We start from the raw sequence: 18,168 nt of genomic DNA on the forward strand, positions 1-18,168 counted from the left end.
CTTGGCTGGCACAGTGACACCACCTGCTCCTGACTCCATGCAAAGTCTACTCATGCTCCATGCCGTCCTGAGCCTAACCTCAACACTCAGGTTTCAGCAGCCACAGCTTTTTGATATAGCTGTGATACACAGCTATATGCAGCTTGTAGGAGACAGCCAAACTGAGCAGCATCTGCAGAGCTACTGTATAAACACCTGGACATGAGGCAATGCCTCCACCCCAACATGCTGCCAATGCAGCAGGGAGTCATCTCGCCATCTGCTTTGTCTGCACCACCAGAGCGGTTTTGCTGCCCCAGCAGTGGGAATGAGTCTCCTTGAGGTAGTGGATGTCCTGTGCCAAAGTGGCACGTTTCTGTTCCCAGGGAGCAAGAATTACACAAGTGAAACTGCTTCAGTCAGTACAGCTACCTCATGGTTCTGCCTCTGTAAAAGTGCTAACCCAGAATGTTTCCACTGGCAAAAGGTTCTGACTGAGCCTCATTTCAATAGAAGGATATTGCAATAACGCAGGGCCTTTAGGGCAGGGACAGCTCTGTGGGTGAGACAAGTAATTTCTCCCTTCTGTCTCTCTTTCCCTTCCTCCCACCCCCAGGTGAAGCTGGCTGTACCAATCCATTTAATGGCATTTACACATCTATCAAACAGTGAGGCTGTTCTGGGATCGCAGACATGCAGGCCTGGTGTGCCCCATGTTCTGCCAGCAGGGCAAAGCCAGTTCTCCAAGTGTAGCCCTTTTTGCCTTCTGTGACAGCTGGGTCATTCAAGGACCACCTGCTCTACTTTTTTTGGCCCATCAGAGCTCTTGTCCTATGGAGGTAGGAAGAAAAGCTGGAAGTTGAGGTGATGCTGTTAGCATCCAGCTGTGGTCAAAAGAACATACAGCTGTAGGCCGTTTGTGGTTAGCTCAGATCAATTTATTCAGCTGCATGAGCTCACTTGGCTCATTTTGTCTGGGAAGTGTAGGATGTTCCTGTGCACACTGTTGTGACTGGATTCTGTGGCTGTGGTTGCTGAAGTCTGGTTGTGCCAGGATGCTTTGTTTCACTCAGCGCAGAAGAAGATGTCAAGCAGTAATTTTTGTGGATGTCCCCACAGCTACTTTGGTTCTACCTTGCTATTAGAGGGGTATGAGCACAAAGATAGATTTACTGTTCCAGGTGAGTGCTGCAGCTCTTGAGGCTGCTTGTCTCTAAGGAATTAACAAATAACAGTTGGCTTTGCCAAATGAGTTTCTGTGTCCTTTGTTTATCCTTTTAGGAGAGGTTTTGGACATTAGCTATAATTGGCAGAAATCTGCCGTAGATACAGATGACAAGGTAGATGCTAGAAGGATGGAGGAAGTCAAAGGATGGGGGGGGGGAACGAACCATACTCTGTGCTTTTGAAAGCCAGAGTCACCCTGGCTTAGCAGCTGCATACAAAAAACTTTTCCTCAGTCATGCTTTTTTGATATGGCATCTTTAAGCTGGTATGAAATCACTGACTTCAGCTGCATTACCCCTTAATTTCTTAGTTTGAGTGCGAAGGAAGCAGTCTGCTTCTCATTGTGTCCCAGTGAATAGCAGCAGCATTTCCCACTGGCAAGGGAGTGTTAGCTGTGACTCTACGAACCAACCAAACAGGGAAATACATTCAATTGTGTTAGTGGTAGAGGGGATTTATAGCACATTGGGAGCTCTCCACTTAGGCCAGAATTTAATTGAGGGCAGGGGTGGGGGTAGAGAGCTGAGGAAAACACAGTTCCCTTGTTAAAATGAAATAATGAGTTTAATGTATACAGGCAGAAAGAGGAGGGAAGTCCTTTCCCTGTTAAATATTTACCATTTGAGCTCTGTTTAGGCTCCTCGTGTTCTGTATCTCTAAAGGTGGTGGCAATGGTGACAGTAGGATATGTTTCTTAATATATTCCTCCCTCTCAACCCACCTTGCATGGGAAACGGTGGCGGTAACAAAAAGCAGACTGTTCTCTCTTCATGAATATTAATCAGTAAACTCCCCCTGCTATTTTAAATCGAAGGCTGGTGCTAAAGCCCTTTTTTCCCCAACTCAAGCATCCCCCGAGGAAAACCCTGAAAGTCCTGGGAACGCAGTGCACAGAGGCTGCCGTGACTGGAGGCCTTCTCGGCAGTGACATATAAAACTCTGAGGTCAGAGGGCACAGTGAGAGGAGGAATCAGCTTTGTTTCCGCTATGCGTTGCTGAAAGCTAAACCTTTATGGAACTTTTCTAGCTGCATTTTTGGCTATTTAGCTTAGAAAACAAAAGATTTATTTATTTTTTCCTATTCATCGCAGTTTTTGTCCTAAGCTGACAGCAGTGACATAAGAAGGACCCTCCCTGCTCTGAACTGGAGCTGTGCGTGCTCCATCAACCATCACTGCTTTAGAACAAATATTATAAGATCTTTAAGGGGAAGGAGAAGAACAGAAAAATGATCGCTGAGAGCCAATGTAAACACTTGTGACATACATTCATTCTTCTAAATAAGAAAAGTAAAAGTCTCCCTGGCAAGTAAAATACATTGATCTGAACATACACATTACTAGATGATGTCCAGAAATCCAGCTGTGTGTCTTCACAATCCACTCAGCTTCAGATCAAACCACAGGAATATTCCCAAGGACATGGGGTGATACAGCCGGAGGTTGGCTTGCCTCCTAGATAACCCTGGGCAGTGCTGAATAATTCTTTGAACTCAAAGCAATTTGCGACTGTGTTCAGAAATAACACACAAACTTGCCAAAATCCAGGAGTGTATCAGCAACCAAAGTGTATTTTTCCAGTGCCTGTAATGATAAGCTGATGCAGAGTTCTGTTTTCTCTTTAGAGCAGAGCTAGCATTTGTGATGTGCTAGAGGATTTCCCATGCCAAAGATGCAATTCATGTCCTAAAGAGTGTGTAGTCAAGAATAATGTTTTAAAATCTTTGTCCTTTATCAAAGGATCTGGATAGACTTCAAAGAGTGTTTTAATCCATATCTTACAGCTGGAAAAGCTCAGGCAAGGAGGAATGACATGGCTTCCCCAAGGTGATCTGTTGAGTTGGTGTCAGATCGGGAGGAGGATCCGGTGTTTCCTGCCTGCTGTGTGGATGCTGTGTCTCATCGTGCTGGTAAGGTCAGTGCCGTGTACTGTGCAGAACAGACTGATATGCTGGTTGCAGACTTTAGGTCTGTGAGAGATGCTGAATACTGTTAACAAATGTGGGACTTGTTGTGGGACACAGGACACATTCAAGCTCAAGAGCCCAAACAGTCTTATTGTTGCTGCAAGCCTATGCAATTCTTCAAACATTTTAGAGTTTGAAAAGTGCCACCGCGTGAGATCAGCATCTTATGTCAGGCGGCTTATTTTGGTCTAGAGCCCTAAAACTAAATGTAGTTCCATGTACTGGAAGTAATTCTGAGATACACAGCTAACTGTGCACAAAGGAAAAGTTCTTCAGATAGAACCTGTCCTTGTACTTGTAAGATCTAGTATGTGTATTTCTGCAGCAAGGTCTCAAGTAAAAATCTTGGTAGATCACAGAAGGTTTAATAGGTTTCATCAAGCTGCGGTTGTCTTGTTCAGCCCTTCTCAGAGGAGATGGCAGCAGTACAATTTTTCCAGGACACAAGAATGAGAAGCAGCTATAACTAATAACTGCAGGTATAGACATGTATCTGTAATTAGAGGTAGTTTACAGTTTCCTGGCTTTAAGTGCTTGCAAACTGATATTTATTCTTGCTTTTCAACCTCCTTTGGAGGAACTGGACTACTGATGACTGGTCTAGATGGGTGGTGAGCAAGATGAAAATAGCAAAAATCAATTTTAGTGGAGTTTCTTAAACATGCAGATTGTGAAAATACAGCTGTTTGCTAAAAATCAGGTTACTCATTTCAAATGGAAGTGTTTGGCTATGAATGTATTTTGAATACCATGTTGCATGATGACAACTCTAGAAGAGATCAGAATTACTGTGCATTTGAAAAAAAATTATTCAAACTGTGTGGAAATAATTCAGTAATTGTCTGTTCAGGCAATTGCTCTTGAGGCGGTGTTTTATGAATATGTAAAATAGTTATGTTTTTATTTAATAAATGGGAGGCCCAAGTGCAAACTGTGAAATGTGTTTTGAAATGGACTTGCAGCAGAAATTGGGAGAGATCAGAAGCACATCTTGAGAACTAGTCATTTTCTCTCAGCTGAACACTTTTCAGGAATCCTTTTACCTTCATGCTAACAGGCCATATTTATTCTGCTAACAGTTCACCACTGTGTTGCCTGTTGTATGTAACCAATGTAACCAATGAAGGGGAATTTTCAGCAGGTGCAGATAGCATGACAGAGATCAGGTGATGGTGATTCTTGATCTCAAATTTGTCTCTTTTTTTCCTGAGAGCATTACCTTGACATGTTTCGTGTGAGCCAGCTGTACTCATCCATTGTACTTCACCTCCCCAGTTCTTGGGAACAGAAGTGGTGCTGAGTCGAGCAGTGAATGCTGTGGATGCAGTGCTCCTTTGCTTGGCAGCAGTTAGCTGTGACTTTTGATGCCACAGCCAAGGCTGGTCGTGTTTTGGAGATGCTTATTGTCTGAGGACTTTCTTATGGTGCGTGTGAGAATCATTCCTACTTTTTTTCCCTGCTTGTTCTCCAAAGTGTCTTGTTGACTTCTGAGCTCCACAGATTTATCAGGTAACATCTCTTTCTCTGTGGTCCTTTCTTTTAATCTATCTAAGAATTTGAATACCTCCCAGTTAGTGATTCCTGGCAGAACAAGGTAGGCCACTGATAGCACACCTTACAGCCTGCCTGGCTTTTCATTTTCCTGTTCAACCTTTACAATTCTGTTGTTTCACAAATATTCTGTCTTGAAATTTTATGCTCTTGGGATTCTTAAAGAAAATTCTCTCCTGGTTCAGTTGTCTAAACAAGCTAGCCAAACCTTGAAAGAATATAATTTCCCTTGAAAGTGCATCCGCGCAGATAATTGATAGCGTAGCCATCTTTTCAGCCAGATGGTTTCCTTTTGGATGCTTACACAGAAGAAAGTCTGAGGAGCAAAGTAGCCCTTGTACCCCCAAAACAGAGCCTACCACTGCTTCTTAGATTAAAATCAACACTCCAGAAGGGTATAAGCTAATAAAGAGAGTCTATGCATTTCACCCGATGATAATTAGCTTCATAGAAAGAGAAAAGTAATTTCTATGCGTTTATTAGTTCTTTCTCTAATATTTATCATAGGAAGATATAAAATATGGATTTGTATGTATACGTATATGTGCAAAGAATTTAGTGCTACATAAGACATAATGTTATACTGCAATGTATATCTGCATTTATTTCACACTCTTCTTCATAGAGATTTGTAGAGGAGTAAATCTAAAGTCTTCCATGGAAATGAAGCCACTCTGGGGAATGAACATGGTGTTTATAGTACTTCATAATCATGTCTAATGGCTAAGGTTGAGCTAGTTTCCCTTTCACTTTTGGGACCATCATACAACTTGTAGTAGTATCTGACTTCTATGTTGAATATAGAATGTGGCAGAAGCCTCTTCCTCCCAGGTGGAGAAGCTCTAGGCACTGATTTGTTCACAGTACAGGAAACGCTGCCATTTACTGCTGCAGTGTTTGCTGTATGCTGCCTGAGCAGACGTTCACCCTCTCCTCTGGAAAGAACATGTGGGAGTGTCTTAAAGGATGGGTGGTCTATGGGGTGGGTTGTGCTGGCTAGTGTAGAAGTAGAAAAAGAGATCATTGGCTTAAGACAGGAGGATTTGGGGGAGGCAGAGAGGAATCCAACCACATGGGAGCTTGAGTGCAACAATACATTTTTACAGTTCTTGCAGAAAAAAACATAACTTGCTGAGATTATTTGTGTATTAAGAAGGCAAAATACCATGCCATGAACCAATGGAAGACTAACTGGAAATTGACTCAGATGTTGCTTGCTCATGCTTTGATGTGGGCAGCCACAGGACTGTGCTATCTCTAACTGATGGGAATAGGAGATAGTAACAGGAAAGAGAGGATATTGGTGCCAAATAGGAAGGAAAACATGTATCTTCTTAGGAAATAGTACTTGTGTATCCAACAGTGGGAATCATGGTGGCCATACAGTTCTGCTTATTGTCACTCTTTGATATGAGCCTAGAGAGTCACAGAATCATTTAGGTTGTATAAAACCTTGGAGGTCATCAGCTCTTTCAAGATCAGCATGTCTGACCATTTCTGGCAGAAGGGACTGCAAGACCAGCAGTACAGAGATGGTAGGAATAGAAAAGCTTAAAGTTTGTGAAAACTTAACCATGTAAGAGATTGATCTACTGCTGAGGCAAGACTGGTGTTAGTATTGAACTGGAGGTTAATATATGTAAGCATCATACTTCCCTGTGATTAAATTCTTCATGATTGTATTCTTTTAATTTATTTATTTATTTTAATATTGTTTTTGCTTCTAAGAAACTGCTTCATCAGAACTAAGCAGTTGGGTAGGTGATTCATGTAACACTCATCTCTATGTCCAGCCTGAGTAATATTATCTGATTCCTGGAAGCCTTATCCTTCCCATCTACTTTCTGTTCTGCCCTTCTCTCATGTTGTGTTCAGCCTGGAAGCAGGCAGGGGACCAAACCTTGCTGGATCACATTTTTTGCAGTTTGTGCAGGAAAGCCCCTTTGAGGAACAGCCTTTGGGGAACAGTGTCAGTCAAAGCAATTGTAACCTATGGCTTGCTGGTGGAGTCTGAGAAGTTTGCGCTTGGATGAAGAATGCAGGAACAGCGCAGGCTCTTTTATGGCACAGTGTTCATGCAGGGACTGTACTCGGCCCAGGGGACCTGGCTATGCTGGCATTTACCTCCCCAGTTCCTACCAGGAATTCCCAAAATGCCAGCTGTACTGGTGAGGCTGAGGCCTCACTGTACCTTTGAGAGGGAACAGCTGCCTCTCTGTGCACCCTTTTGGGTCTTGGTGTAGCCAGGCCTTGAGAAGGGCAGAGAGGAGAAGGTCAGGATATGAAAGGAGCTTTAGAGTAAGGGAGATGCAAGGAAGAATGACTTTGTCACTCAATTAGCCTGGACTTTCAAAGCGCGGAATGAAGTGTCTGGTGCCGCAATGCAGCCCTTGTAAGCACAGTGTGTGGGAGGTAGCAGCAGAGGGTTTGTTCAGCAGCTGGCACAGCAGCTGGCCCTGCCCAGCTGCTCATGTACAAGTTGCTCCGGGTCTGTCAGTGACCACATTCTCTAGCCATGGCACTTGGCACTCTGCTTTGTCTGTTCCTAGTTCTTCCCTGACATGAGGCATGTTGGCAGGCATGTGCCCTGGGAAAGATAAGAACCCAGGGCCAGCACACGGTTGCTTTATGCAGAGGATTTTAAGGCCTGCTTCTATTAACAGAGGAATTAGTGGCTTCAAAGCCGTCCCTACGTAGTGACAAAACTACTTTGAAAAGCAAAATAGCCTTAAATTATACAGTTAATTTCCTATTAACTACTATCTCCTTGTTAGACATTTTTGCTTGAAGATTGTTTCATTTCATGCACCCTTCTCTCCTGCTCAGTGAGCACTGGACAAACTCTGTGAAGCTCAGAACCAGGACAAATAGCTCTCTGGCTAGGTTCAAAGGCCTCCATAGCTGTGCAGAATGGATGTAAATAGTTGTGTGGATCTTCCAAGGCTTTTCTGTCCCAGGCTGCCCAGTCCTCTTGGCTCAAATATACTCAGGCATCTTCTGTATATGTAGCTAAGTTGTCCATATAACTTGCTCTTTTCAGTGCTATCTTAACAATGAACATTGGAGACATGCGTGTGATGGCTGAGATTTTTAAGGTCATGAGAATTAAAGCTCTTGTAATGAAGTTGGTGCCCAAGTCCCTGAGACTGCCTGGCAAGGGATGCACAGACAGTGTTATGAGCATCACAGTGAGAACACCTGGAGGAAGGAACTCAGTGTTGTCCTGATTGGAAGCTGAAAGATTGTAGAGACACAGGGCATCTGTTCACAACATATTTCTGAATCCTAGTGTCATTTAACAATCTCAGGATAACTCTATAAACCACTCCTTTTCACAGCTATGTCCAAAAAGCTGTTTTGGGCAGCCAGGAATGGTTGGGCTTTATAGAAGTGATACAGCCTTAATCCATTTATATAAGGTGTTCTTCTTTCTCCGTAAACCCATTGCACATCTTGCTTTACAGCAACTACTATAGTGCACTATCCTAAAGATTTCTCACCCCAAAAATGGAAATGTGACTATGTTCCCAACTCTGTTGAAGGGAAGCTGGAGTATGGCAGAGCATTGCAAGTACTGTTTGAACTCAGACTCTGGTAGCAGGCATTTCTCTTAGCCTGGAAATCAAAAAGAGTTCAGAGGTTCTACTCCTTCCAGGCAGCCATCACGACATTGCTATGTTGTGACGACCCCGACAGTTCCATGATGTGGTGAAGAATGAAGACTGAATGGCTGTCACCTAAGTGTCCAGGAAAGGATGCTCACAACCAACCAGTTCTGGTGGGATGACCCGATGATAACAACCATACTACTGTAACTAGTGTTGTGTGGCAAAGGGAGCTGCACCCACTGCAGCTTCCTTACTGCCTGAAGTCCTGAGTCTCAGCAACTCATTTGTGAGTAATCACTGTGCAAAGCAAAACTATCTTTTGTCAACTTTTCCCACAGATTGGTTGCCACCTAAATACAGCTATCATACCAGCATCCACCAGAAGTTAAGAATGTATGTTAAAAAAGAGCATCAGCTGCTTTCAGGAATGGAGAACTGATAGCAATTTACAGTTTCCTGTCAAGGAGCCTGACAAGCATCTTAGAGAAACTGATGGAACGACTGGCATGGATTGCATTGAGATCTGCTTCAGCATGAAACTGAGAGCACTTTGCAGCACCTAACGATGGCTCTTTAAGTCGCTGCCTGGGAAGCCTGAACTGCCTTCTTTCCAGCCCCATTCCATCCAGGTTGTCCTTCCTTTCTTTGTTCACTACATCTCTTGTTGACTAAATCTGTTGGGACAAACACATAACTGGTGGCTAAATCTTCAGACAAAAGCAAGTGGAGATGCCTTTCCTGCTTTGAAATATGAGGTCTTTCTCTGCATACCAAGAATCTGTGCCCTGAATGGACTCCAGGAGGGCAGAAAGAGGCTTGCTGTCTGCAAGGCCGGGTTAACATGCCCTCTCTGGCAGCTTTGTGCCTTCCCTTCAGCTCCTTGTGAATGAGAATGGTGGGCTGGCAGGAAGCCTGAGGGTTAGATATGGCTTGCTGTGAAAGGATGAGCTGGGAAACAGAACCAGGAATAAGAGAAGGGTATAGAAGGCAAAGGGAACCCTTCTCACTGATGAGCACTTGACTACTGAGACTGCATCTGTGAATAGTGTAGCATTCTCTCTTTTTTTTCTGTAGCAGATCCCTACAGCGTCAGTTCTCCTTCTAATTGTTTCTCACCTTTTTGAGGAGTTGCTCAGAGCAATGTCTGAGAGCCCATCTTGCTTTGCTGAATATTTTCTCAGCTCCCTCAGCACACAAGGCTGAACCACAAGCTCTGTACCTGAAGGCAAGAGTTTCACATGCCATGTGAGAGTGGCACTGATTCTATTCCTTTGCTGATGTATTTTCTAGTAGTTGTTTCATTTGCAATACATGCTGTAGGCAGACCTTTATGCCCTGTTATTTGCTGCTTGACTCTTTTTTTTTTCAGTAAAACATGGGGGTTTCTGTCCTTTGGTGGATCAGTGGAGTCTTGTTCTCCTCTTCTGGGGGGAGCTCAGGCCCTTCAAAAAGCGCCTATGTCCAGGCCCTACTGCTATTCTTCAGTCCTATATCTGTAGGAAAAGGGCTATGTGGGAAGGGTGGGAAAAGTTCTTGGTCCTTCTTGTGCATTGCCATGATTCTTAGTCTGGGGGGCAGTCTCAAGCATATAATTTACATTAAGCATTTCAAGGAGAATTGTTGGTACTAACTGACATGCTTTTTACTACCAGGGATGCAGGATTTAGTATTTCATGCACTTTAAAACTGGTGGAGGGTGACAGGGTTTTAAGGTTTAATCTCTAGCAAGTGTCTCTTTTGATGGGGGTAGGTGAAATGCTACTATCATCTGTTCAAAGGTGGAATGACAGTTTTCTACCACAACCCAACTAACTGCATCTCAGAAAAATGCTGATACAATCACACATGAGTACTGGATGAGATGAGACACTTTTCTCTGGGTTTCTGCAGTGCACAGTGGAAGCTGCTGGTGTTTGATGAACAGTAACAAGCTGCCCTACTGTGAAACTGCACCAGGGCCAATTGTTTATGCCAAATCTGCTGAGCAACCAACACGCTGAAGAGACAGAGAGTCATGTTTAGTACAGTGAGATCTAGGAACTGGGATATATTACGGTGTTAATTCCTGATTATTGTTGCTGGTGAGAATTTTTCCACAGTTTCATGGGTGCAGAAAAGTGCAAAAAGATGGGGGAAGAATGGAAAGCTGTTGTTTCTGTATGAGTTGGTCCCATCAGGTCAGATCTCCGTTGCTGGGTGTGCAGATCCAGGATGCTAGGTTAACCTAATGTCAGTGTTGAAACTGTAAATTACACTCAATTCCCCCTCAACCTCATTAGTTTTATTATAGAGGAGTGCTTGCAGAGAGCACCTTCAAGATGCATTACCTTAATTTATGGTTTGCCTTACCTCCCTCCACTTCTCCCTCCTGTGTGCTCTGAAGTTTCACTGTTCTCTGCTGTGCTCCAACCTTGCCTGGATGCAATGCAGTTCCTGGTCTCTAGCACTGCTCTACCTGGCCCTCCCTTAGCACTGGGGCACTGAAGGGTCACTTTAAAGACTGGGCTTTGACTTGGCCCAGCTTTGAACCTGGGCACTGCTTGCTTCTTGTACAGGTTGGATGTACCTGCCCAGAGGGGTACCACAAGGATTGCAAATGTCTGCAGGACTCCAGGCTCTCCTCTCCCAAAGCTTCATGTTTGGCCAGGACCTAGCTGAAACTGTGGAGCTAGAAAAGTGGGTACCAAGGCCTATTATCCCTGAAACTGCCACAAAACCATCTGTACAACTCTGTTTTCCTCCAACAAATCCAGGAGCCCTTCACTACAAGCCTTGAAAAAGCAAATTGACAAATAGCGAGCTAGAAAATGGACTTCTCCTGAAAGGAGTCTGGATACAGTGCTAGAGGGGAGAGAAATTTGGAGTCAGTAAATAGGAAAGAACAAACTCATCATGTGCCCTGTACTTTTTAAACAAACACAGCAGGAGAATAGTGCAACTGTGCCTCTCCTTCCCCCACAGAAATGGCTGGAGTCCTTATTTCAGCAAGTACTGCTCGGCACACAGCTATGTGACTCATTTTCATTTTACAAGGCTTCTTGGTTTTAACTGTGACAAAATTCAGTGCCTGTAAATCTCCTGAAGTTTTATTGTTACCTTGAGAAAATGGCACACCTTCATTTTGCTGTGGCCTCATACACCCCCTTCAGAGCTTTCTTTCCTAGGACATGTTGGAGGATGTAAGGGATGGTCAAACAATTTTCAGATTCTGCTGTCTATACAGTTTATGAATTTTAATGGTGTAGGTACAAGGAATATGTTTTGCCACATCAACTTTTTGTGTCCTAAACACAGTCAGAAAGACTCTAGTTTTATCCTGTGTGCTTCTGCAAAAACCAACCCTGCCCTCAAAATACTTTCTTGCCTTAGGCTTTCTCAAGGGGTAGAGGAATACTCCTCCTCTGTGTTTTTTTAAACCTTTTCTGACCAATGGTGCTTTGTCCTCCAGCTCTGATCTGGCTTTTACCTTTCCCTAAACTGCAGGTGACCTTGTTTTAGTGTTTACATAGAGGCCCTTCCCACTCCCCATTCATACCCTGGGGAATCTGGTTTTCTTCACAGAATCTCAAGCTCTTTGTGTGCATATGAGTTAGGCACTCTTGAAGCCCAGTCTTAGCAACTGAAGTCTGAACTGGTCCATCCGTGTGAGACTCCTTGTATCTCAACAGGATAAATACATATGTCAGCCCTAGAGAACTGAGGGCAGGAGTAGCTTGCAGGGCTGGGATGAAAGAGCTTCCAGTATGTCCCTGCTGCTCTCTTCTGTTCAGGGATTGTGCCAGGGCAGCTGCGGCATCCAGTGTGGCCCAGCATTGCACAATCTGCCTTGTTGTGTTCAGCAGCAAGGGATTTATCCAGCACTGCTGTCCTTACACCACCACAGCCCTGGGATCAGAGCACCAGCATGAAACTCCCAAAATACCTAATGGGACCATCAGCTTCCTCATGCTGTCCATCACACTTGCTGTGAGAGGCTGCAGAAGAGCAGTGTTGTCAGCCCTACCACTGCCAACCAGACCACGGCTCCTTTCTGAAGTGCCCAGGAGAGGGGCAGCTAGACATGGTCATGGCACAGCAACTTCTGGGGCAGAGCCTGTTTGCTGTGTGACCTCACCTGATGAGAAGTGCTCAGCTGGTGTAACACTTCTGAATAGCTGTCTGGAGCTACATGAATAGTTTGTACAACGAAAATCATCACCACTGGGGTAACAGTGAATTTGAGCTGCATATATTTTAAGGGGCTACTATTCAATTCATAATAGGTTTGGGTGTAAGCAGATGTTGGGATCAGCTATCCAAGGATGGAATCCAGCTCTGTGGTCCCTACCCATAGAAGACTCCTTGACTAAACGTTTTCTGTTGACCTACTTGGCTCGCCTACTTTCCAGACACAAGAACGTTCTCAAATAAGTCAGTGTATTATTTTTCTTTCAGCTTCGTATTGTGGCAAGCTAACAACAGTATAGGGAAACTGTATTATTCCTGTAGGAAAAAGTTTCTTTCATCTTCTAGTACACAGTTCATTGTGCAAAAATAACTCAAAAAAAAAAAAAAAGTTATTTTTTTGCCCAGATCATTCAGTGCCTGATTTGCATCATGGCTTATGAATTCTTCTCTTCAGGCACAACTGAGGAGGCAGTGAGAAGTGACATGGCCTGGGAAGATACAGCAAGGGAATGGGACAGGAACTTTTTTAACCCATGTAACTGCCAAACCAGTCTATTATGTGAGTGTGTATTCAATTCTCTGATTTGCTGTCCTCTTGGGATGTGTCTGATCATACTGTGTGACAGCACAGAGAGGCAGAAACTGGTTTCATGAGATTTTAAGCAAGAGGTGGAGAGGGAGTTTCTAAACTGTTTATTTCAGTGCATAGTCCCTAGGAGCACGATGATTTCAGCATACTGGCACTGCAGAGGTTTTATTCTGTTGAATAGAAGAGGTATATTTAGGTGGCAGAAGCATAGCTCTTATTCAGGTGTTCCCAGAGTGCTAAAGCCAAGCAAGCCGTGGATGGGACACAGGTGCTACTGTCAGTAACAGAAGTATTGGTCTTTACTTTTGCCAAAGAGAATCATTTTCTGCAGCAGAGTTAAAGAAAAAATGTAATCCAAAGAGCAGAGAGTGATTTATTTTTTTTTTTTTAATTGCTGTTGTCTGCTAGGATGCAGCAGAATAACTGGCTTCTGGCTGCCATTTTAGAGACAAAAAAAACCCTTAGCCTCATCACCCCAGCAGAAGCTGCTGCATGGTGCTATTAGTGCTGGAGCCCACAGTAAGCTGCCTAGCAGTGACATGCTGGTTGCTCTCTGCAGCAGCATTCTGTGCTCCAGGCACTGTCCCTGGGCCTTTCTAAGTATGGACAAGCTCTGGGGAAGGGAGAAAGAGGCTGTGGGGAAATGTGGGTGTATGTGCCACTGTTATTAAATTTACACTGTTACCTTCAATACAAGCCCTTTTTCCAGCATCAAAAACATCTGCTAGGGTTTTCTCCTCTCCTCCTCCCCTGCCATTCTGATTCACCATTTTCCATACGGAATCTGTATCTCCCTATTAATAAAGTAATAAAAGTTCATCACTGCAGCTGTCTCACTGCTGCTCTGCTGCTCCACGCTAAATATTCAAGCTGGAAAGCCAGCAATTTTAATTTGGAAACAGGAGAAATATGACTAATGCTGCAGATTTGGTGAAACTTCTCTGCTCAACCTACCTCCTTTCCTCCTGTGCTGTGTGAATAAGGTCTCATATTTCACAGTGGTCATTTCTGCTCCTGGTGTCAAATCCTCAGGGCTCAGCTCCTGGAGTTGTCACCAAATCATCAGACACCCGCTGGAGATCTTGCTGAGACTTAGTTGTGCGGGCGAGAGGGAAAGAGGGGAGAGTGGATATGATAAGTAAATAATGACCTGGATGTGTGGACCGAGGGAATTCTCATTTGCATCCCATCAAATACTATTCATCTTCCTTAGAGACCGTGTCTGGCGCTGTCTTGTTTTACTGTGTTTTTTGGTGCCCAGATGTCATTAAAACTGGGAACATAGGGCAGAAAATTTGCATTGAAATCTCATAATCACACCTTCATTCAGCCACATAAATACCTCCCACTTCTGTGGTTTTTTCTCTGCAGTAGCGGCAAGTCCCAAGCTAAACCAAGGGGCAGGACGATGGTATTGCGGCTGTGTCCACCTTGGGCTCTGGATCCTATCCCTAGGTCAGCCACAACCCAGTTACCTTCAAATAAGGATTATGTTCCCCTGTGTCCCTGTAATATTTTTTTTGTTGATAGTACAATTATTTTGGTTAGAAACTCCAAGGAGAGGAACCACTTAAGCTGTAGCATATTGTTGAATGTGCAAGTTGTCCCTTAGGTTGTTTAAGGAGCCAATGCTATCAGGTTCTGCTAGCACAGTGTTGTGACAATAGCTGCATTTGTTCTGTAGGACAGAAGGAACATGGCAGCTGTAGCACAGATTGCAAGTATCCCACTCTGGTGTCACTCGGCCAGGAGCAAGTGAAGCCTTGGTGATGAGGGCATCTTGTCTTTAAAAATAACAGCAAAAATGGTGAGCAGGGTTAAGTGAAGACCTATATTAGTCCTACTCTATGGTGCCCTGCAGCTTTTAATTAATCAAGTCCAATTATTCGGCCTATATCCATTTGAATAGTGGATAATACTGGAAGGAATTCACTTTCAATGGGATTTATGGCCCCCTTCCCTCAAGTCATTTTCAGATAAGAGATTATAAATGTTATAAAGTCTGCACAGATCGGTTTGATCCAAGCAGCAATAATTCTTTGCTGTTAATGCTGCAATGAGTTTATTTAGGGAACAAATTGGCAATCAGGAGAGGAGACAGTTAGTCTTTTAATATGCAGAAAAACAATTGTTTATAATTATTCTGCCTTTAATTCAGAGAACAAACACAGCTGTTGTTTGAGGCTCCTAATCTGATTACAAAAGTGCCACCCTTTCAGATCAGAGTAAGCCAAGGGGACAGGCGCTGCCCTGAGCCAGCAGACAGCAGTTTTCTTTCGCATGGGAGATTCAGGTGAAAAAAAGGACTGGATTTGTTTCCAGCTTTTGATTAGACCCACGTGCTTCAGCTTGTTTCAAACATCCTAAATTCCACCTTCCATTTCATGTATTCTCAGCTTGGCTCATGCACCCAGGGTGGACTGGGAATCAGTCAGCTGTGGCTTAGTGCTGCTGGGTGACTATTTCTGATGTGCTGGGAAAGTTTCCAGTGGTTTTTCTCACCTCGCCTCCACCTCCTGCCTCCTCTGTCAACTGCCAAAACATCACACTTGTGGTAACAGCAAGGAAGCTGAAGTAGCATCCCATCTTACACAGCTGATGGTGGTGTCTGGAAGCTACAGTGAAGCACAGGACACTGTCATAAAGAAGGCTATGAGAACCAACCCCACTCACTGAAAACCTTATGCTGTGAGGGATGAGGCGCGCTGCAAGGGAGCAAACATTGCCGCCCCACCTTGCTCCATGCCTCCTCTTCCATTCTTCTCTTCTTGTAGAGATGAGTATGTAAAATTCTTTGACACCCATGAAGGAATTTGGGGACTGGGGCAGGACGTTTTAGCTCTTACAAATACATGAGCTACTGAAGAATAGTTTAAAAACTGTTAACAGCCTCTCTGAAATGAGATGGTATTATATTCCTTTTTATTCTTGTAATGGAAACATTAGTGACTGATCGGTTCAAATGAACTTCAATCTATAATGTATTAATATAATTATATCCCATGACAGCTGTTGCTTTGGAGAGAATGGAAACAGTCAAACTGTCATTTGGCTATTTGAGAAAGTTTGATAGGATTCAGAATTTTTCTGCTACCTCCTCCCCGCCCCCCCATCCTCTGTAGTAAACAATGGGGAACAGATGTCCTTGAGTGCTGGCGATAACTTGCAAGGAGCAGAGGTGATGAGCAGAAAAAGGGTATAATGAAAAGAGACTATAGGGAATGAATAAGAGCATATGTCCTGTCTTGCTGCAAGGATCTTCTGTTTAAAGCAAATGCTGGATTTTGGATGTAGCATTGTTCTACCTATGTGACTGGTGTAATGTGTAACTGTTGGTTTTTTTTTTGTTTTTTTTTGTCTCCGTGCTCAGTTTTCAGCAGCAGAGATCTCTCAGGTTTCAGAGTCTCTTTGTAATTAGAAAGAACAGCTTAAATCCTGACTTCAAACGAGAAGCCACCAATCTGCTGTGTAAACAGGGAGCTTGAGAGAGCTCCCGGGAAGATCTTTAAAATCTGTTCTCCTAAATCCCTGGGGGGCAGGAGCCAGATCACAGAGGGGATGAAGCCTGTTGCTGCTACCAAGCAATCGCATGTGAATGTTGCTGGGGGGGAAGAAGGGGAAACTGCCTGGTGCAGCATCATGGTGTGTAGGTGCCCAGTTGAAAAGCATGGCTCATCCTTCCTTAATGCCAGTTCTCTGCTCTTCTGGGTCCCCAAGTTGCACAGCGTATGTCTGCATCAGGGGGAATCCGGTGATTTCATACCAGGTAGCTGAACGGTGCAGTGCATAGTGCTGAATTCTGTCAGCTGCAGGGAAGGAGGACATTCGGAAAACGCTGTGCTACCTGATCCAGCATTGAGTCTGCAAGGATTTAGTTACCTCTTTCACTCTTTTTTTTTTTATTCCCGTAAAGTTGAACTGGCAGGTGACTTCTCAGGTCTTTCAGATGTATAATGCTTCAAACAAGCGGCACAAGGCTCCTTGCAGCCAGGCCTCTCTTTCTGGGAGCCACAGCCCATGCAGATTGAGCATGATGTGTCTGGGACCAGAAACAACACAGCAACCTGCAGGGCCTTCCCACCATGCTACAAGCTGAGCAAGAACACGATGTGATGCCTTTCTGGGGTACTGAGAGCATGCTGAATTGTAGGGTGAGGTGTGAAAGTTCATCTGCAGGGGATAAAGAAAATCTAAGGGGCAGATCTCTATTCCTCACTGCCCCCCTTATCTGTGCTAATTGTCATTAAGGGGATTTAAATGTTGCTATAAACAGGAATCTGTGGAATTCCCTGGTATGTGCATGCTGCTGACTTGCCCTGGAAATGGCAGTAGAGCAAATATAGCTGGGATGCTGCTCAGTTTATGAGAGCTCGTGGAGACTTTAGCAGGCCAGGAATGAATGAGGCCAATCCCCAGTAGCCTCAGCTCTCAGCAGAGAACAAGAAAGCTCCTGACAGCTTAAGAACCGATCAGGGAGCATGTGACTCTGTAAAGGCACCTTTATTTCCCCTTATGCTGCCTTATTCTAGCTTAAATTCTTCCTGAAGTGCCAGTCTCAGTGTTACAAACTTATCTGTACAGACTTCTCTACTTGCTTTTAAACCTGGACATTATGAAAATACAAGAATAAACCTGGAGAAGGGCATTTTGCCTCCCATGGGCCTTTCATTGCAAAGCCATTTGACATTCTCCTCAAAATCTGCAAGCAGCGAATGTGGTACATGCGACCTTCATTTTTAAGAAGGAAGCCTGTGGGCAACCTGCCCCAGCTCTCAGATCTTCCCTGTCATCCTGAGGGATTCAGGTTCTTCTGATTTCTTTGTATGCCCCACACTCTCAGAGCCTACAGGCTTTGTTACATCCTACACGGATGCAACATTCTGGAGCTCTTGGGAACAGGATGTTGCTTTAGCGTGGGTGACTAAAGCACACCTTTGTCTATTGACACAGGCTAGGAAAGACTCTTTGCTTCTGGCCCCCTCTGCCATCCTCCCCCATCCTTCCATACTCAGCAGCTCTCCAGCTGATTATCGTGTTCTGAGGCTTGGAGGCCCTACCTAACAGTTCTCTGCAGCTATGAA

The 18,168-nt window shown here is 44.2% G+C and overlaps 1 long non-coding RNA gene across 2 annotated transcripts in view; it reads left to right on the forward strand.

The window, feature by feature from the left end:
• Positions 1–1,033: 1,033 nt before the first annotated feature.
• LOC107316512 (uncharacterized) overlaps positions 1,034–18,168 on the forward strand; it is a 40,425-nt gene continuing 23,290 nt past the window's right edge. The window contains exons 1-2 of one of the 2 annotated variants that reach the window (XR_014948087.1): positions 1,034–1,160; positions 2,990–3,115. This is a non-coding gene — a long non-coding RNA (uncharacterized LOC107316512). Of the gene's footprint in view, positions 1,161–2,987; positions 3,121–18,168 lie in introns of those variants that run through there. The other variant, XR_001556407.3, reaches the window with a different exon arrangement.

Source organism: Coturnix japonica, chromosome 7 (assembly GCF_054131305.1).
Source record: "Coturnix japonica strain WE chromosome 7, WE-NBRP24, whole genome shotgun sequence".
Classification (NCBI taxonomy): domain Eukaryota; kingdom Metazoa; phylum Chordata; class Aves; order Galliformes; family Phasianidae; genus Coturnix; species Coturnix japonica.